General features: G+C 48.3%; 1 protein-coding gene across 1 annotated transcript in view; it reads right to left on the bottom strand.

The window, feature by feature from the left end:
- The window catches only part of LOC137504740 (probable cation-transporting ATPase 13A4), a 169,098-nt gene extending 157,867 nt beyond the window's left edge, over positions 1 to 11,231 (bottom strand). The window contains exon 1 of the mRNA XM_068233323.1: positions 11,150 to 11,231. The gene's annotated coding sequence lies outside the window, so the exon portion shown is untranslated. The remainder of the gene's footprint in view (positions 1 to 11,149) is intronic.
- Between the last annotated feature and the right edge of the window lie 9,877 nt (positions 11,232 to 21,108).

The following is a 21,108-nucleotide window of genomic DNA, read 5'->3' as shown; positions in this document are numbered from 1 at the left end:
CTCTCTCCACCCCCGCACCAACTCAGCTGCGCTGTGCTGTCCCCCTCATCAGCAGCCAGGTCAGGGACCTCCACCAAGTCCTCCTCCTCCTCCCCCTCAGAGGTGGACTGCGCAGCTGGTTGCCGCTCCTGCTGGTCCAAGGCTGCCGCTCCCTGTTCCAGCAAAGCATCGAGGGCCCTGTTCCGCAGAGAAACCAGGGGCACCCACTCGCAGACCATAGCATGGTCCCTGCTCACCATGTTTGTGGCCTGCAGGAAGGGAGCCAGCACAAAGCACACCTGCTGCATGTGCCTCCAGTCATCATCGGGGACGATGGACGGGATGTTGCTGGTCTTGTCCCTTCTCTGAGCTGCGGAAACAGTGGCCAGGGCAAGGTACTGTTTGACAGCGTGCCTCTGTTCAACCAGACGCTCCAACATCGCCAGGGTGGAGTTCCAGCGAGTCGGAACGTCAAGGATCAGCCGATGGCGTGGCAGATCCAGCTCCTTTTGCACGTCTTCCAGGCTCGCACAGGCTGCAGCCGAGCGCCGGAAGTGACGCACAACATTCCTTGCCGTTTCCAGCAGTTCGCCCATCCCCTGGTAGGTGCGCAGGAACTTCTGCACCACCAGGTTCAGCACGTGGGCAAGACAGGGGATGTGGGTCAGGTTTCCCCTGTCTATTGCGGCAACCAGATTGGCCCCATTGTCGGCCACCACCTCTCCGACTCTGAGGCCTCTGGGGGTCAGCCAAATCCTCTCCTGCTCCTGGAGTTTGGCCAACACATGGGTTGCCGTCAGCTTGGTCTTCCCAAGGCTGACCAAGTGCAGCAGCGCTTGGCAGTGGCGGGCCTTCACGCTGCTGCTGAGGCGGGGGGTTTGGCCAGGTGTGCCGGAGGATGGCAGAGGATCGGAGGAACCTGCTGCAGTTCCCCTGACCCTGCGGGGTGGCACCACCCACTGTGTTGCTGCTGCTGCTGTGCCCGCTGCTGCTCTCCCATCCTCACCCCCTTCCACCAAGCTGACCCAGTGGACAGTGAAGGACAGGTAGCGGCCTGTCCCGAAGCGGCTGCTCCAGGAGTCCATGGTGACGTGGACCCTTTCACCAACCGCGTGCTCCAGCCCTCACTCCACATTGGCCATCACAAAGCGGTGCAGTGCAGGAATGGCCTTGCGGGCAAAGAAGTGTCTGCTGGGGAGCTGCCAGTCTGGGGCTGCGCAAGCAAGCAGCGCACGAATGTCGCTTCCCTCCTGCACGAGCGTGTACGGCAGGAGTTGGGAGCACATGGCCCGTGCCAGCAAGCCGTTCAGCTGCCGCACGCGACGGCTGCTGGGAGGCAGAGCCCTAACCACCCCCTGGAAGGACTCGCTCAAAAGGCTCTGGCGTGGCCTTTTGCTGACACGGGAATCAGCAGACACAGCAGAGGAGGCCACTGAGGACTGGCTGCCAGAACAGGCCTCAGTGTCGGCGGCAGGAGTTGCAGAGGGGGGAGGAGCAGTGCGTTTCCGCACTCCTGCTGGTGCTGCTGGAGGAGCAGGAGGGCGGGTGGCTGCTGTTGCTGCTGCTGCTGCTGAAGGCTGTGCAGTGATGGGTGTGGTGCCACTGCCAGCACCAGATGCCTTCAGCCTCTGGAACTCCTCATGCTGGTGGAAATGTTTAGCCGCAAGGTGGTTGATGAGCGAGCTGGTGCAGAACTTTAAGGGGTCTGCACCTCTGCTCAACTTCCGCTGACAGTGGTTGCAAGTGGCGTACTTGCTGTACACAGTGGGCATGGTGAAATATCGCCAGATTGGTGACTTAAACATCCCCCTACGGCATGGAAGCGCTGCTGCCTGTCTCCCTGTGGTGGTTGGGGGGGGGGCTTGGGGGGCTTGGGTGCGGCTGGTGGTGGTACTGGCAGATGCTGCTGCTGCTGCTGCTGAGCCTGAGACACCAGCAGGCTGTGGGACCTGCCTACTGCTGCTGCCAATGCTTGCAATGATGCGCCTCCTTGCAAGGCCCACAAGAGCATCCTCCTCCTCCTCCTCAGAGCTGCTGAGGACGACATCCCCTGGAGGTGGTGGCACCCAGTCTCTGTCTGTCACCGGGTCATCATCATCCTCCCCCTCCTGAAACATGTCCTGCTGGGATGAGGACCCCCCAAACTCCTCTCCTGATGCATGGATGGGCTGCTTGACTGTCGCCACAGTCTTGCTGTCCAATCCCTCATCCCCCAAAGTGCCCATCAGCATCTCCTCCTCAAAATCGCCAACAACAGCAGACAATTGACTCATGATGCCTGGGGTCAAAAGACTGCTGAATGACAGGTCGCCAACTGACGGTGAACTGGCCTCCTCCCCAGGCCCTGCTGGGCGGCTGCTGCGAACAGGGGTGGTGGTGGTGGTGGTGGTGGTGAGGGTGGAGGCCTCGGATGCAGAGCTGATGGCGGGCTGCTCATCCTCCGTCATGAGTTGCACCACAGTGTCTGCATCCTTTTCCTCAATGGGACGTTTCCGACCCGGCTGGAGGAAAATGGGAGCAGGTGCTACACGCTGCTGCTGCTGTGTCTCTGCAGCGTGAGTTGCAGATGCTCCTGCTGGGCGGCGCCCAAGGCGTCCACGGCCAGTGGCTATGGGAGGAATGTTAGCCACTGACGCTGCTGCTGCTGCTGCGGAACTGTGCATGGTGGCGCGCCCGCGGCCGCGGCTTGCCACAATGCTGCTCCCTCTCCTCCTGATTCCCTTGCTGCCCTTCCCCTTGCCCAAACCGCGCTGGCTGCCACTTCCAGACATCTTAAATGTTTTGGGCGTATAGACAAAAGTTTTGTAAAAGGGCGGGTGAAAAGTGGGGTACTTTAATGGAGTGGGTTGGTTGGTGAGGTGACTGAGTGAGTGTCCCCTAGTACAGTAAGTAAGTAGTAACAGTCAGGAAGTACAACTAGCAGTTACAATAATCAGTAGTAATCACAAGTAAATTTAGTGTGTGTACACTCAGACAGTGAGTGCACGCACGCAGGAGCTAGTAGCCTATGGACAGTGACTGAGTGTCCTAGACTCCTAGTACAGTAAGAGTAAGTAGTAACAGTAAGTAGAACTAACTAATTATGATAATCAATCAGCGATCAGAAGGAAATAGAGTGTGTGTTGTGTGTGTACACTCAGACAGTGAGTGCACGCACGCAGGAGCTAGTAGCCTATGAACACAGTGACTAAGTGTCCTAGACTCCTAGTACAGTAAGAGTAAGTAGTAACAGTAAGTAGAACTAACTAATTACAATAATCAATCAGCGATCAGAAGGAAATGGAGTGTGGGTGTGTGTACACTCAGACAGTGAGTGCACGCACGCAGGAGCTAGTAGCCTATGAACACAGTGACTGAGTGTCCTAGACTCCTAGTACAGTAAGAGTAAGTAGTAACAGTAAGTAGAACTAACTAATTACAATAATCAATCAGCGATCAGAAGGAAATGGAGTGTGGGTGTGTGTACACTCAGACAGTGAGTGCACGCACGCAGGAGCTAGTAGCCTATGAACACAGTGACTGAGTGTCCTAGACTCCTAGTACAGTAAGAGTAAGTAGTAACAGTAAGTAGAACTAACTAATTACAATAATCAATCAGCGATCAGAAGGAAATAGAGTGTGGGTGGTGTGTGTACACTCAGACAGTGAGTGACCGCACGCAGGAGCTAGTAGCCTATGGACAGTGACTGAGTGTCCTAGACTCCTAGTACAGTAAGAGTAAGTAGTAACAGTAAGTACAACTAACTAATTACGATAATCAATCAGCGATCAGAAGGAAATGGAGTGTGGGTGTGTGTACACTCAGACAGTGAGTGCACGCACGCAGGAGCTAGTAGCCTATGAACACAGTGACTGAGTGTCCTAGACTCCTAGTACAGTAAGAGTAAGTAGTAACAGTAAGTAGAACTAACTAATTACAATAATCAATCAGCGATCAGAAGGAAATGGAGTGTGGGTGTGTGTACACTCAGACAGTGAGTGCACGCACGCAGGAGCTAGTAGCCTATGAACATAGTGACTGAGTGTCCTAGACTCCTAGTACAGTAAGAGTAAGTAGTAACAGTAAGTAGAACTAACTAATTACGATAATCAATCAGCGATCAGAAGGAAATGGAGTGTGGGTGTGTGTACACTCAGACAGTGAGTGCACGCACGCAGGAGCTAGTAGCCTATGAACACAGTGACTGAGTGTCCTAGACTCCTAGTACAGTAAGAGTAAGTAGTAACAGTAAGTAGAACTAACTAATTACAATAATCAATCAGCGATCAGAAGGAAATGGAGTGTGGGTGTGTGTACACTCAGACAGTGAGTGCATGCACGCAGGAGCTAGTAGCCTATGAACACAGTGACTGAGTGTCCTAGACTCCTAGTACAGTAAGAGTAAGTAGTAACAGTAAGTAGAACTAACTAATTACAATAATCAATCAGCGATCAGAAGGAAATGGAGTGTGGGTGTGTGTACACTCAGACAGTGAGTGCACGCACGCAGGAGCTAGTAGCCTATGAACACAGTGACTGAGTGTCCTAGACTCCTAGTACAGTAAGAGTAAGTAGTAACAGTAAGTAGAACTAACTAATTACAATAATCAATCAGCGATCAGAAGGAAATAGAGTGTGGGTGGTGTTTGTACACTCAGACAGTGAGTGACCGCACGCAGGAGCTAGTAGCCTATGGACAGTGACTGAGTGTCCTAGACTACTAGTACAGTAAGAGTAAGTAGTAACAGTAAGTACAACTAACTAATTACGATAATCAATCAGCGATCAGAAGGAAATGGAGTGTGGGTGTGTGTACACTCAGACAGTGAGTGCATGCACGCAGGAGCTAGTAGCCTATGAACACAGTGACTGAGTGTCCTAGACTCCTAGTACAGTAAGAGTAAGTAGTAACAGTAAGTAGAACTAACTAATTACAATAATCAATCAGCGATCAGAAGGAAATGGAGTGTGGGTGTGTGTACACTCAGACAGTGAGTGCACGCACGCAGGAGCTAGTAGCCTATGAACACAGTGACTGAGTGTCCTAGACTCCTAGTACAGTAAGAGTAAGTAGTAACAGTAAGTAGAACTAACTAATTACGATAATCAATCAGCGATCAGAAGGAAATGGAGTGTGGGTGTGTGTACACTCAGACAGTGAGTGCACGCACGCAGGAGCTAGTAGCCTATGAACACAGTGACTGAGTGTCCTAGACTCCTAGTACAGTAAGAGTAAGTAGTAACAGTAAGTAGAACTAACTAATTACAATAATCAATCAGCGATCAGAAGGAAATGGAGTGTGGGTGTGTGTACACTCAGACAGTGAGTGCACGCACGCAGGAGCTAGTAGCCTATGAACACAGTGACTGAGTGTCCTAGACTCCTAGTACAGCAAGAGTAAGTAGTAACAGTAAGTAGAACTAACTAATTACAATAATCAATCAGCGATCAGAAGGAAATGGAGTGTGGGTGTGTGTACACTCAGACAGTGAGTGCACGCACGCAGGAGCTAGTAGCCTATGAACACAGTGACTGAGTGTCCTAGACTCCTAGTACAGTAAGAGTAAGTAGTAACAGTAAGTAGAACTAACTAATTACAATAATCAATCAGCGATCAGAAGGAAATAGAGTGTGGGTGGTGTGTGTACACTCAGACAGTGAGTGACCGCACGCAGGAGCTAGTAGCCTATGGACAGTGACTGAGTGTCCTAGACTCCTAGTACAGTAAGAGTAAGTAGTAACAGTAAGTACAACTAACTAATTACGATAATCAATCAGCGATCAGAAGGAAATGGAGTGTGGGTGTGTGTACACTCAGACAGTGAGTGCACGCACGCAGGAGCTAGTAGCCTATGGACAGTGACTGAGTGTCCTAGACTCCTAGTACAGTAAGAGTAAGTAGTAACAGTAAGTAGAACTAACTAATTACGATAATCAATCAGCGATCAGAAGGAAATAGAGTGTGTGTTGTGTGTGTACACTCAGACAGTGAGTGCAGTGCGCACACGCAGGAGCTAGTAGCCTATATGAACAGTGACAGTGAGTGTCCCTACGGGTACAGTAAGAGTAAGTAGTAAGTAAGTACAACTAACTAACAATAATCTATCAGTAATCAGAAGGAAATAGAGTGTGTGTACACACAGACAGTGAGTGAGTGCACACACGCAGGAGCTAGCTAGTAGCCTATAAACAGTGACAGTCAGTGAGTGTCCTACTCCTAGTACAGTATAACTACAATACTATTAGTAAAGGACAGCAGAAATACTGGTATAGATGAGAGAAATAAACAGAGGACAGCTGCCCACAGAGGCAAGGCCCCCCTGAGGCCTAAACCTGTAAGCTTGCAGCAGCTGCCTGTCTCTAATGTAACACACAAGCTACTAACTAAAATACAATGTCTATCTAACTAACAACAATATAGGTGTATATGGCAGGTGTAGGTGAGCAAAAACGCTAGGTAAATGATCACAATAGAGCACTTGCTAAGCCAAAGCACAAAGGAGCAACTCTCTCTCTGTACAAGTCTCAGGCAAGCATGGAGAAACGGAACATGGCGGCCGCTATTTATAGGGTAGGGGCTGGCCAGGGTCCCCCTCTGTGATTGGCTGCCGTCAGAGGGCCTGGGAGCCCTCTGATTGGCTCTAAGGACATCAATCTGGGCTATGACGCTATTTGAGCTCGGTACCGAGCTCGAATAGCGCCGGGTTGCTCGAATAGCTCGAATAGTGAATGGGCTATTCGAGTGTACTCGGATAGCCCATTCGAATAGCTCCAGCTATTCGGAGCTCGAATACCGAGCTCGAATAGCTGAAAAAGAGCTCGAATATTCGAGCTACTCGAATATTCGAGCTCTGCTGAGCACCACTGAATACAAGTGCGGGAGGCGGATTTCCGCCGGAAATCGCAGAAATTTCACCCGACTTTAACATCGATTTTCTCAAAAACTATAATGTCTTTTTGAAAACTTTTTATTTGCATCTTGTTCACAAGATTCTGTTTAATAAACCCTGAAAATGTGGTGTTTCTAGGACTTACGGGGGCTTTGCTATTAACCGCTAAAGTCGGCGGATTTTTACTGTAATGTAAAATGCAGAAAGTCCGCATCTCCCTATTTTCTGCATTTTACATTACAGTAAAAATCCGCCGACTTTAGCGATTAATAGCAAAGCCCTCGTAAGTCCTAGAAACACCAAATTTTCAGGGTTTATTAAACAGAATCTTGTGAACAAGATGCAAAAAAAGTTTTCAAAAAGACATTATAGTTTTTGAGAAAATCGATGTTAAAGTCGGGCGGAATTTCCGCAATTTCCGGCGGAAATTCCGCATCGGAATGCGGAAATTGGTGACGGAAAGCGGAATCGGTAATTGGCAATGGCGGAATGCGGATTTACTGCGGAATCGGAAATTGGCATTTCCGACCATCGCTACTACTCGTGACCATGATCATGAGTCAATTTCGGAAGTGGGCGAAGTCATGCTCGTGATCACTCTTCATGTAGGTCGGGAGGTCCCACGACAGCGTCCTGGCTCTTCTCCTAGGCCTTCCCTCAGAAATGGCTGCCCAGCGCCTCCCGGCGGCTCCCCACAACACTGGGACCGAGTGTCGGGCTCCTTCTTCCGTATACGTCACGTCTGAAGTCACCAGGCCGGCAGCCTCACGGCATCACGGCGGCCAGAGTGACAGTACGGCGCATGTGCAATTTATGTGCGCATGCGCAGTACTGTCACGCAGGCCGCAGTGATGACGCAAGGTGGCCGGCGTGGTGATGTCAGACGTGACGTATACGGAAGAAGGAGCCTGACACTCAGTCCCAGTGTCACGGGGAGTTGACGGGAGCCGCTGGGCAGCCACTTCTGAGTGTCGGGCCCTTTCTTCCGTATACGCCATGTCTGACATCACCATGCCGACCGCCTCGTGCCATCACGGCGGCCGGTGTGACAGTACGGCGCATGCGCGATTTAAGCGCGCATGCGCAGTACTGTCACGCCAGCCGGCGTGATGACACGAGGCGGCCGGCGTGGTGATGTCAGACGTGACGTATACGGAAGAAAGGGCCCGACACCCGGTCCCAGTGTCGCGGGGAGCCGCCGGGCAGCCATTTCTGAGGGAAGGCCTAGGAGAAGAGCCAGGACGCCGTCGTGGCACCTCCCGACCTACACTGGGCTGCAGAAAGCCCAAGGTGAGTACCAATTTCATTTTTATTTTGAGCTCGGAGTCCCTTTAACTGCTAAAATCGGTGCATTTTTAATCAAGAATACTGACTCGTGATTTGTGATTACATGCGGTTATTCAACTCGAAACTGCATCGAGTCGGTAATCCCTTCCTACTCGTGACCATGATCATGAGTCAATTTCGGAAGTGGGCGAAGTCATGCTCGTGATCACTCTTCATGATCAGGGGTATCCGAGCAACTCTGTCTCCATCTTTTTTATCATAAGTTCATCCTTTAAGGCCTAGTTCGCACTACAAATCACAAGCATAATTGCAAGTGCTAAGTGCTTTTTTGAGCAGTTTTGTTAAGCAATTCCTAGCATTTTAAGAGTGAATTTCCTATTTTTGTGTGTGTTTTTGTTTTGCGATTTGCAATTTTGTGTGTGCAGACTAACAGGTAGTGCACTCTTTGACCTGGAACTGAATGCATTGTAAAGCAAATTTGGCTAAAAAATGCCCACAAAATCGCTAAAATCGCTGTTCAAAATGCCTTTAACTACTTTAGGACCGCTCCACGCCCATGGGCGTGGCCGCGGCGGCAGCCCCAGGACCGCCTAACACCAATTGGTGTCAAGTCCTGGGGCTGCACTTTGCAGGAGATCTCGCACAAGATGCGCGCGCATCTCCTGCTCGGGGGGCGGAGCTCTGTTAGACGGCGTAAGACTGTTAGTAATCGCTGTCTATTTACATGTACAGTGCTGCGATCGGCAGCAGCGCTGTACTGGGGACAGCCGTGTGACATGGCTGTCCCCTCCATAGGCTGGACAGTGATTGGCTGTCATAGGCTGAAGCCTATGACAGCTGATCACCCTGATTGGCTGGCGGTGGGAGGGAGGGCGCAGGGGAGATAAAATAAAAAAAGTGCATTTTTTGTTAAAAATCGAAGGAAATAAATATTTATATAAAAAAATAAACAAATGTGGAGCGATCAGACCCCACCAACAGAGAGCTCTGTTGGTGGGGGGAAAAGGGGGGGGGGGTCACTTGTGTGCTGTGTTGTGCGGTCCTGCAGCTTGGTCTTAAAGCTGCAGTGGCCAATTAAGGAAAAAACAGGCTGGTCTTTAGGGGGGTTAAACACTGCGGTCCTCAAGGGGTTAAAGCAATATTTGATTTTTACTATACCTTGCATTTAAGCGCAATCAGTGCAGGACCCGCGTTTGTGATTGGCAAAAAAGCTCATCGTTCATGTGAGAACACTCACATTGGATTTCATTACACAAGCGCTTTTACAGCACTTTTAAAAATGCTAGTGATTTTAAAAAAAGGCCACAACGCTCATAGTGTGAACCAGCCCTACATTCCCTTGACTTTAATATTCCCTCTCCTGTTTTTCTGTTTTGACATAATAGTGTTAAATCGCTACCTAATAGAGGTGCTAATAGTACTAGAGAGAAAAAGATTTAGGCCTGGGACCCACTTGCAGTGGTTTTGCAGCACTTGCCATAAAAGTGCTCCAACAGTGGAACCGCATTTGGGTGGTACCACTTGCAGCATTACAATCGCAGAGCATGCAGCATTTTGGGAACAATCCCGGAGTAATTGCCTCAGTGGTTGTAGAATTGCAGTCAAAATCATGGACCTCTGCAATTTCAGAAATCGCAAGAGCCTTGCGAACTATCACAAATTACCACTAGTGGGTCCCAGGCCGTACTCAGCGCCGCAGCTACTGCTTTATCCTGGTGACCGCCATGTATGCTTTACCATGCACACGGGGAGCGGGCCATCTGGCAGCAGCAATATAGGACTCCTCAGCGATGCCACTCATGGGTTTAAATACCTGGAAGCACTGCTGCATGGTGACACAGTCTCTGACAAAAAATGACCTACAGCGTAAAACAGCCGTCAAGGATCTCAGCGCCTAGAACACAATGTCCAACCTTGTACAGTATATCTTTACCTTTTGCATGTAATCTGTAACTCGTTTCACAATAATGTTTTATTGAGCAATCTCAAGCTAGTGACAGGCTTCTACAAATAGACATAGTTTGATGGTACAATCTGCCTAATTATGTTGTTGCAGGGCCAGGGAACACTGTTCTTAACTATGCTGTTTGGGGGCCACACTTCAAAATGATGTTGTTTGGGAGGGCATAAGGCCAAATTAGTGGATGCCAGCTTAACTAGCATTTCTAAGACGCAAGAAGCGGTAAAACCTATTAAATACAGTGATTATTTTGATATGTATGATGTATGTGTTTGTGTAGCTTGTACAGGGTCCCATCTAATGTTCTGCTGAAGGGGGGAGAAAGGGCATTACATTCTTCTTACACCCCTGCTCAGAGCAGGATCATCCACTATGCAACCTAGGCAGGTTCTTGGGGCCTAGTGGATGTCAAGGGGCCCACACGTCACCTTCTTTGACCTCTCTCTACTTCAGCTTATCAAGAGGACCACAAAAGTACCCCAATTCTATTACCTTGCCTGAGGCCCCATTACATCCATCTCTGCCCCTGCTGGAATCACATATATTATTTGACTACACTCACAGTGTCTTTCATGGCCATGCCCACTTTTTGCCACGGCATGCTGCATGCATGGTGCAATGTCCGCTTTATCCGTGCAAAAGGTGCCCAAGATCGTCTATAGATCTTTGTGCTTTAGCAAAGGTAGAAGTGCTTCAAGCAAAGAAAACAAATGACATAATTAGAAATGTTATAATATGAGAATATGAAATGGCTTTATAAAGCGACAATTAAATAGAAGCCTAACTAGAATAACTGGTATTTCAGAACAGTCACTATAAATCTGTGTGACTATATGACATTTATAGCATTAAGTACCTGGCATCTCCCAGTTTCTCATTCATACAGAAAATTTGATGAAATGTATTTAAACGAAAAACGGAAAACAAGTCAAATCATTAGAGATAACTTACTATATATTCTACAGTTTTGTAATAGAACAATGATTTCTAGTTCTAAGTATCTAAACCATTGCTTAACAAAGCATGTGATGTTTATCAATAGTGACACTCACCTGCTCAGAGTCAGTAGATAGAGCACTGAGGTGCATAGAATTTCTGCCTTGCAGGAGTATATGGTCACTCTGCTGTCAGCTTTCAATGGAGTTACTGTTTGCATGACTGTTTATGACTCTAGGGGAAGTTTCAGAGAAGTCAGCTTCTTTATTGGACATTGGAAGTGTAAGTGGGCAGGGCATATGATAATTGTGTAGGTTGTACTGAAACAATGCATACGTTAAGATAGGAGTAAATGACTAAACACAGTATGGGAAACACATTGCTAGAGATCAAAGGCAAGTTTCTGAAACTCCTTATTCCAACTGAGCTAAGTAGTGGCACTGTTAAAGGGATACTGTAGGGGGGTCGGGGGAAAATGAGCTGAACTTACCCGGGGCTTCTAATGGTCCCCCTCAGGCATCCTGTGCCTGCGCAGCCGCTCACCGATGCTCCGGCCCCGCCTCCGGTTCACTTCTGGAATTTCTGACTTTAAAGTCAGAAAACCACTGCGCCTGCACGCCCGTGTCCTCGCTCCCGCTGATGTCACCAGGAGTGTACTGCGCAGACACAGACCATACTGGGCTTGCACAGTACGCTCCTGGTGACATCAGAGGCAGCGAGGACACGGCAATGCAGGCGCATTGGATTTCCAACTTTAAAGTCTGAAATTCCAGAAGTGAACCGGAGGCGGGGCCAGAGCATCGGTGAGTGGCTGCGCCAACACAGGATGTCTGCGGGGGACCATTAGAAGCCCCGGGTAAGTTCAACTCATTTTCCCCTGACCCCCCTACAGTATCCCTTTAAGTAAAATAAAATAAAAACACACATACCTTAAAATCAATAAAAATCTGTCATGAATCTCAATGGTGACAATTGCTGTCTGAGTATAACATCTGGATACCTATAATTCCTAAATAATTTGATCACCAAACTAATACCACTAGTTTATAAATGGAGGTGTAGCAGATAGCACGCTTACCTTGCAGTGGTAGGGTCCTAGGTTTCAATCTTTTTTAGGACACTATTTGAATCAGGGCCAGGCCGAGGCATAGGCTGGAAAGGCTCCAGCCTCGGGGCGCAGTGTAGGAGGGGGCGCACAATTCATTCAGTTGTCATTCCTAAAGAAAGATATAAGAAAAGGGGATACATAGCAGTGACTGCAAGCCAGATAACTAGATATTAAGGTGTTGGGGAGGTTGTGGGCCCTGTGGCCCTCTTAGTCTAATAGCAATCAGTGTGTGACGGCTGGGATGGGGGGGGCGCACTTTGGTGTCTCAGCCTTGGGTGCTGGAGGACCTTGTCCCTGCTCTGATTTGAATGGCGTCTGTATCTTTGTATTTGCATAGATTATCATAGAGGCATCCTGCTACATCTATGGTGGGGATTCAGTGGTTAGTGATATGGTTTTTTAAGCACTGCGGAAGATGTCAGTGCCAGGGCTGCCATCAGAAATTTTGGGGCCCCTCACACATCATCAGGCCTGGGCCCCCCCTCCCTGGGCCCACCCACTGGTTGCAGTGCCCATCCACTAGCCACCCCACCCCCGTGTCCCTGTGCGAAGTGCGCTACAGCGAAAAATGTGCATGTCTTCGACACTGAAGATAACAGCATGCACAGCGTGATGCGACAAAGAGTCGGCGTGACCATGGCGTGTTGTGGGTGGAGCCAAATACTAGCAAAATACAGGTAGTGTCCAGTTAACAAATGAGATAGGTCCATTCTTATCCTTTATTCATTCTCTTTTGCCCCCCTCCTTTCTTCCTGTACCTCTTTTGTCCCCCTCTGTCTCACCTTAGTTTGTGCCTCTTTTCTGTCCCTCTGTGTGACCTCATGTTCCCGTCTCATCTCTTTTCTCCCTGTGCCTCTTTTGTCCGCCTCTGTTGCCCCTGTGCCTCTTTTATCCCCCTGTGTTACCTCTTGTCCCCTTCTGTCTCAGCTCGTCCCCCTGCCCTGGCCAGGTATAGGTGCCCTCAGTATAGGTATCCAGGCAAAGGTGCCCCCAGTATAGGTAGCCAGGTATAGGTTCCCCCAGTATAAGTAGCCAGCTATAGGTGGTGCCCCGGTATAGGTAGCCTGGTATAGTTTCCGGCAGTATAGGTAGCCTGGTATGGGTGGTGCACCAGTATAGGTTAGTCAGGTACAGGTGCTCCCAGTATAGGTTGCAAGCTATAGGTGCCACAGTATAAGTAGTCAAATATAGGTGGTGCCCCAGTATAGGTAGCCAGGTATAGGTGGTGTCCCAGAGTAGGTAGCTAGGTATAGGTGGTCCAGCCCCAGTATAGATAGCCAGGTGTAGGTGGTGGCCCAGTATGCTAGTTAGTGAGCCACAGGCCCGCAGCCAGCACACGAAACCCTTCCAGTGCTTTTGGGGGCCCAGGGCCCCCAGAAGCATGGGGCCCCTCACTGCAGTGTCAGTTGCCCCCCCTGATGGCTGCCCTGGTCAGTGCTATATAAATACATAATGATAATGGAAGTAGTTTAGGAAAAGGGGATGCAGTCCCTGCTTCTGGAGGCCCATAGCTTCCCATCCCATTAAGGCCAGTAGTTCCTGCACTGTGAGTCAGTACCAGCCAGTATTATTTCACAAAGCCTTTGCACAAAGGTAGACAGATAGACTTATCTAATGAGTGTGTTTCTGTGGTGTACATTAGTGGTTTGTTGTTTTTCTTTTTTTATTTTCACTGCCAGTGTGTATGCTTATGCTGTTTATGTAAATCTCATTGTTTTAACACCTTATTGCCTGCGTGTATGAAAACTCACTTGTTTTTATTGTGAGTGTATCTATATCTATATCCCCATTTAACACTTATAGATACAGTCTATTGAGGGAGAGTTACCTTTACCGTGAATGACCTGAGTGGCTGCTCAGGGCATTACATTCCAATATTTTAAGAGGAGCTGATCTTTTTGAAGGGACCTGTCTGGATGCTGGCCTTATATTGCTACTCCATCTTCACCTTCCATTAAATGGTTATGTCCCTGGCAGCCCGCATGATTTCCCTGTAAGAATCCTCTTTACAAAGTTCACAGGGGGTCCTGGCAACATAAACAGTAGTCAGGCATTCTCCAGCTTCTTGAATATTGATTCCTGATGAAAGCTGGAGAATGCTTGCCTTCCATCCATGCTGCCAGAAGCTCTAGGAGTAGAATTCTTAAAGCTCAATCAGTATGCTGGCAGGGACTCAGCAGTGCATTGAAGCACAGTGAGTGCTCAAGGAGGACAGAACGCACAAAGGGGAATATAATCACAGAGTGGAGACTAGAGGGGCAGGGTCAGGGGCCACATGAAGGACACACAGAGGGAACATTAGAGGGGAAGGGGCCACATGAAAGACACATTAGAGGGGCAGGGGCAACAGTATGGACACCAGAGAGGAAAGCTCCACAGTATGGCCACCCAAGGGGATGGCCTCACACTAGGGAAGGGGACCACAGTATTGGCACTAGTTGGAAGGGGGCCATAATCAGGAAACTTGAAGGAAGAGGGCCACAATAGGGACACCAGAGCTTAGGAGTGCCCAAGAGAAGACTCTAGAAGAGGAGGAGGGCTTCAGTGGGAACACTAGAAGAAACTAGAATCCCAGTTGGGGACACTAGAGGGAAGGGGGGCATAGTTGTGGACATTAAAGGAAGAGGGCAACGTTTTGCAACAGAAGATTCAATGAAACGGTGACGCATCTTAACCAAGATGCACCTGACAAACACTCACTGCATAGGGCTAATAAGCCTCACAAAGGCACAACTGTGCTAATTGCAGTAGAACAGGTGCATTAAGAACTAATGCATCTCACAATACAAATAATGGAAGCAAACTTATGCATTACACATTATTCAACTTATTAGGGGACCTTACCCTTCTCTTATTGAGAGAGACATCAGTTCCACGCTGCAAAGCATGTTAGCAGGGACGGCACGTGCAGCCTTCTCTCGGGGTCCCCACCCTAACCTAAGTTTAAAATCACCCAACGATTTGGGAACATGCTAGCAATACTGACTTGGGAGCAGCAGGCCATATAAAGGGGAAGGGGTACGGCGTGGGTGGCTCCCCAGGTACTCTCACCGCCTGGGGACACCGCCCACAACCACAGCCCAACCCACAACACAAAGGAAGGGGGCACCGTTCTGTGGTAACTAGTGGATGTTTCCAAGTAGCTGCCCTCACAGTAATGCTTACAGTACCTTCCTTTTGCTTGTTAACCTCATCCTGATTTTGTGTTCACTGCATTTAATGTTTAAACTGTTTTGTTTTTTTAATTTAAGCATCTAACATTTTCATACATGTAAATCTATAGCTTCAGTCAGGGTGTTGTGAAACCTAAAGCTGGCCCTGTATTGAGGTATAAGCACAGGGGCACAAGCCTCTCTATATCTTATATAAAAGCATGAGACACGGAGAGGACTGAGTTGTCTATATGAAGACTAATGAGACAGGATGTACTCAAAAAGCACTGCAGTGCACTGAGGCATGAGGCACAAAGAGCAAAGAAGTACATTAGGTATATTTAGATCTGTCAGCCAATTTACACAGCGTCCTGGATAAAAATGTGTGTGAATGTTTGCAATCTTACACTGCAGCCCTGCATTTATGGGTTCACTTTCCAGCAGCATGCACAGAGTTTGTATGTGATTTTTTTCATTTGTGTGGCCTTCCTCTTGCAGTACTAAAGCCTTGTACACAGGCTAAGGGTATCTCAGCTTAGGTGGCTATTCGTGACCTTCTCAGCCAAAAATTTAGCGTGTGTACAGATGTCCCATGTGGTCGCCTAAAGATCGAGTTCTCTGGATTTTTAAGCAACACAAAGGAGCGAGCACATTGTTCCCCTCCTAATCCTTTCTTGTATTCAAATTTCATGTAAATTATTGAAATCGGACCAATCAAAATACCTTCCTGTTAATTTGTATTGGTCCATTGTGTGACCAGGGGTGTGACGAGGGCATGCATGGAGGTGTGGCAGGGGTGTGTTATAAAGGTGTCCCTCTTACCTATATCAAAAAGTTGGGAGGTATGATTTTCATTCTATTATACAGCAAACACAAATAAAGACACCCGAAGTGAGAGCGATATAGAAGCTGCCATATTTATTTTGTTTTAAGCAATACCAGTTGCCTGGCTATCTTGCTGATTAGAGATGGCTCGAACCTCCGATTTTCGGTTCGCGAACCTCGAACTCGAACTTCCAAAAAAGTTTGCGAACCTGCAAACTTTTCGAACCGCAATAGACTTCAATGGACAGGCGAACTTGAAAAACTACAAACACTGTTTCTTGCCACAAAAGTGATGGAAAAGATGTTTCAAGGGGTCTAACACCTGAAAGGGGGCATGGCGGAGGGGGATACATGCTAAAAGTCCCAGGGAAATGCACACAGCAGGGTTATAATCCCTAAAAGGCAGAAATCACATTGCATTGCTAAATTGGAGGTCTTGAAAACATCTTGCGTGTGTATACATGGATCAACAGTTCGTGTAAGTAGTGTACTGCTTCACACTGACAGACCAAACTCACTGTTTAACGCACAGCTGTTTGTGTAGTGATGGCCGTGCTGGACTGGTGCGCACCATGGTGAGAGTGCAGGCGATGGCGGTTTTCAAGCCCATATGGTTGGGCTGAGGTAGCTCAATGACAGAACAATTGTCCACAATGAAGCAACGACCTTATTATCTTGGGTCAGGTGTGCCCCCAACACACTCATCTAGCCGGTCATTGCTTCATTGTGATACACAAGCCCTTCACTGTGGCACTGCGGTAACGATCACGAAGGGGAATTAACACATGTACATGCCTTTTGTTTTGTTGTTGCACCTGCAGTGTAGCCAAAAAAATTAGGCATGTACACGCACCAGAAAAACTATTATTATGTTTGGTAGCAGCCGCTGCTAGCAGCAGCAGCCATAAAAATTCAGGAATCCACCTGGAGTCCTGGACCCTGTTGGTGGTGGCGGAGAAGGTCAAGTGGCCTGTGGGCAGAGAGATGCTGTGTGGGGACTGACTTAGTCTTGGGGCAGGCAGCAGCGGCCAGCAGGCAGAGATGCTGTGTGGGGACTGACTTAGTCTTGGGGCAGGCAGCAGCGACCGGCAGGCAGAGATGCTGTGTGGGGACTGACTTAGTCTTACAGCAGGCAGTCACATGGCATGCAGGCAGAGATGCTGTGTGTGGGGACTGACTTAGTCTTTGGGCAGGCAGTAGCCCTCCGGGATCCATGCCTCATTCATTTTGATAAAGGTGAGGTACTGAACACTTTTTTGACCTGACTCCTGGTGGTATAATACAAAGTGCAGTCACACAGAGGCAGTGAAAGGTAGGCACTGAATGTGCTGGGCCTGGCACAGTATAGCAATTAGCAAGGGCCAGCTGTGACAGACAGGGCTGTATATGCAGTGTCAGTGACACACACACACACACACACACACACACACACACACACACACACACACACACACACACACACATCAGAAGACAATTAGCTTTCAAAAGCGCAGTTTTGGGGTGCTTTTCATCAACAAATATCAGCAAGGAGCAAGCTAACAAACCTCCTAACTATCGCTTTCCCTATCTCTCCAATGTCTCAGTGAGAACATGGCCAACGCTGCTGCCTTTTATAAGGGGGAGGAGGGCTCCTGGAGGGAGTGCAGCCTGATTGGCTGCCATGTGTCTGCTGACTGTGATGTAGAGGGTCAATGTTTAGCCCAATGATGTAGTATAGGGGGCAGGTCAAACTCGTTAAGTGTTCGCGGTTCACTGCAAACTCGAACCAGCTAAGTTTGCGCAAACAAGTTCTCTGGTGAACCGTTCAGGCCATCTCTACTGCTGATCTTCTTACTCTAATAGTTTTAGCCATAGATTAAGAAACTGCAAGCAGCAGATCAGGTATTTCTGACATCATTGTCAAATCTGACGAGATTAGCTGCATGCTAGTTTCTGGTTTGATTCAGACACTGCTGCAGCCAAATAGGGCAGCAGGGCTGCCAGGCAACTGGCAGAGAATTTGTGTGACAATGTTGTCCACATTGCTTTTTGTAATCATCTTTTGGTTGATACAGTAGCTAAGACCTTTTCCCCTAAGAAGTACACACCTGTGATGTTGCCGTCGATCCCATTGGGTGACATCTCTGGGCCGGGGTGCCCAGATGCATGCCAGCTGTGTAGCTGAGGATGCACTGTGTTGCTATGGAGGGGCAGAGAGACGACGGAGTGATGCGTGAATGTAGTCATTTTGTGGGTGGGGGAGCAGCGTGAACAAGAGAATCGGCCATCGCTGGGGTGAGTGGATCCGCCGGGTGAATTGCTTACGCATCGCAGGTCCAGGGCCACTGTACAAATGCCTGGTTATTGGCTAAGGCTGTCATTATCGGCTACCTCAGCCGACTGTAGTCAGGCATATGTGCGAGACTTTAGATCGTGAGCTCACAAGGAAGGGATATCCAGTGGCGTAGCTAAGGAGCTATGGGCCCTGGTGCAAGTTTTACATGGGGCCCTCCAAGCACTCTATACATAACAATTGATACGGCCCACCAAACCTGCCAAGGACAACCACAGTGTCAGAGATGCAAGCAGGGGATAGGGAACAGTGTGTTAATGATTACTAAGATTCAAAGCATCTATAGAAGTGATTATTACCAGCACAGGACCAATAGAGAGCTAATACTGTGATAGAGGGTGGACCCTTCGGGGCCCCTATGGTCGCTTCCTCTGCACCTACTATTGGGGACATCAGTTAATGTTTTTGCATGGTAAAATATTTTGTATCATCATACTTACTGTATGTTGTACTTCATTTATCTTATGCATCCTGTTTTGTAACTACATTGTACAGTGCTATAGAAAATAATGGAACTATATCAAACAAGACTAATAATAATATTAATCACTTTTGTCTTGTAGTCCTAGTTCAAATACCAACCAGTCAGTCTGTAGGTGAAGTGGCTAATTTTTCAACACCGATTCTAGACTCTGTCAAGGAAATAAGATTGTGTGATTCTCTGTAGGACATGAACTGTTTGATCAGCCGTGTAAAGCACTGCAGAAAATATTAGCACTCTATACATGCATAGTAATAATAGTCCTCAAACTTTCAAATTAAAACCACATACTGACACTCAATCATTGTCATCCAAAATGGGAGGAGTAACAGGAGGCTTTTCACAACAATAAAAAAATCAGCCAATAAATTCTTCCATGGCCGTTTACATGTCACGCGCGTTTTCATCAAAGCAGAAGGCAGGGAAACCTGTCCCAAAATCAAACTGATGACTGAATGATAATGAACAATCATTACAGGCCTATAGGTGCTTTATCCAGCAGTTTCTACACTTAGCCAATACAATAGCTAATCAGTTTGCACTTGCTGTTCTTTTGCCCACCCAGATACTCTCAGTCATGAAACCATTGTATGCTAGGTAACTGAATTCTAAACAAGTGACAATTAAATGATTTTCCCTTCTTACAAAATACATTACTGTATCACTAATACAATGAAAACCACCAAATCCTATTCAGTTTTTTCCACAGTAACCTGTCAAGAAAGTGTGCCTCCTATTCTCAAGTGTTCTGTGACTAGAATAGGTACTCACTACACAGTGAGAGGCAAACCTCTGATGCCATTCCTCTGCAGTGAAAGGGATTTGTCTAAGGCCTTGAGGCGGCAGGGGTGGCCAGTCTCATAGAGACTAGTGACCACTGCAATGGGGGAGTGGCGAACGAGTGGTGATGGAGACGCCAATTGCCACTAAAAAATTTTTTAGAGCTCTGCCATAGATGCCCATTTACTTCCCAGCATTGAGGGGTAATTTTGGAGCCATGGGCACACGATAGCCAGAATAGGAGGCCTGGACTGAGTTGGGGCCCAGCGCAAATTGGTCAATGGTGTGGAGCGGGCTCTGGAAGTGAGGGGTGGCCAAGCCTCCCCCTCTCCCCCAGAGCCCTTGTCCTATCCATGGACAAGGGGCTCTTCCCCACCTCCAGTGTCCAGGAGGTGGGGGGCATTGACACCCTGGGGGTATTGGGAGTACATTCATGGTGGTATCTGGGAGTCCCCAGGTGAAATGAGTATAGGGCTACTGACAGAGCCGGCCTTTGGGGCTGGCAAGTGGGGCAATTGCCTCAGGCCCCGCACCTGAAGAGGCCCCGCACCCTCTGCAGCGGTGGGGAGAGGGGGCATAGTAGTTAAAACTCATGTGTCTTCCTCCGATCCTCACAGCTACCATCTATTTCCTCTCAGCATCTGTGTATTGGTAACAGCGCCCCCTATGATGACGTGACCTCATGTCACCACAAGGGGCACTGTTACCAATACACAAATGCTGGGAGAGGAAATAGATGGTAGCTGTAAGGATCAGAGGAAGACACATGAGTTTTAACTACTATGCCCGCTCTCCCCACCGCTGCAGCCACCTTCATATCTAGCCTAACCTGTACTGCTGGCACCTACCTATCTAATCTATACTGCAGGCACCTATCTAATCTATACTGTAGGCTGGCACCTACCTATCTAATCTATACTGCAGGCATCTTCCTATCTAATCTATACTGCAGGCTAGCACCTACCTATCTAATTTATACTGCAGCCACCTTCCTATCGAATCTATACTGCAGCCACCTTCCTATCTAATCTATACTGCAGGCACCTTCCTATCTAATCTATACTGCAGGCTGGCACCTACCTATCTAATCTATACTGCAGCCACCTTCCTATCTAATCTATACTGCAGGCTGGCACCTATCTATTGAATCTATACTGCAGCCACCTTCCTATCTAGTCTATACTGCAGGCACCTTCCTATCTAATCTATACTGCAGGCTGGCACCTACCTATCTAATCTATACTGCAGCCACCTTCCTATCTAATCTATACTGCAGGCTGGCACCTACCTATATAATCTATACTGCAGCCACCTTCCTATCTAATCTATACTGCAGGCACCTACCTATCTAATCTATACTGCAGGCACCTACCTATCTAATCTATACTGCAGGCACC

Source organism: Hyperolius riggenbachi, chromosome 4 (genome assembly GCF_040937935.1).
Source record: "Hyperolius riggenbachi isolate aHypRig1 chromosome 4, aHypRig1.pri, whole genome shotgun sequence".
NCBI classification, from domain to species: Eukaryota; Metazoa; Chordata; class Amphibia; order Anura; family Hyperoliidae; genus Hyperolius; species Hyperolius riggenbachi.
Note: the sequence above shows the minus strand (reverse complement) of the source record. Positions and strands in the feature narration are given on the sequence as shown.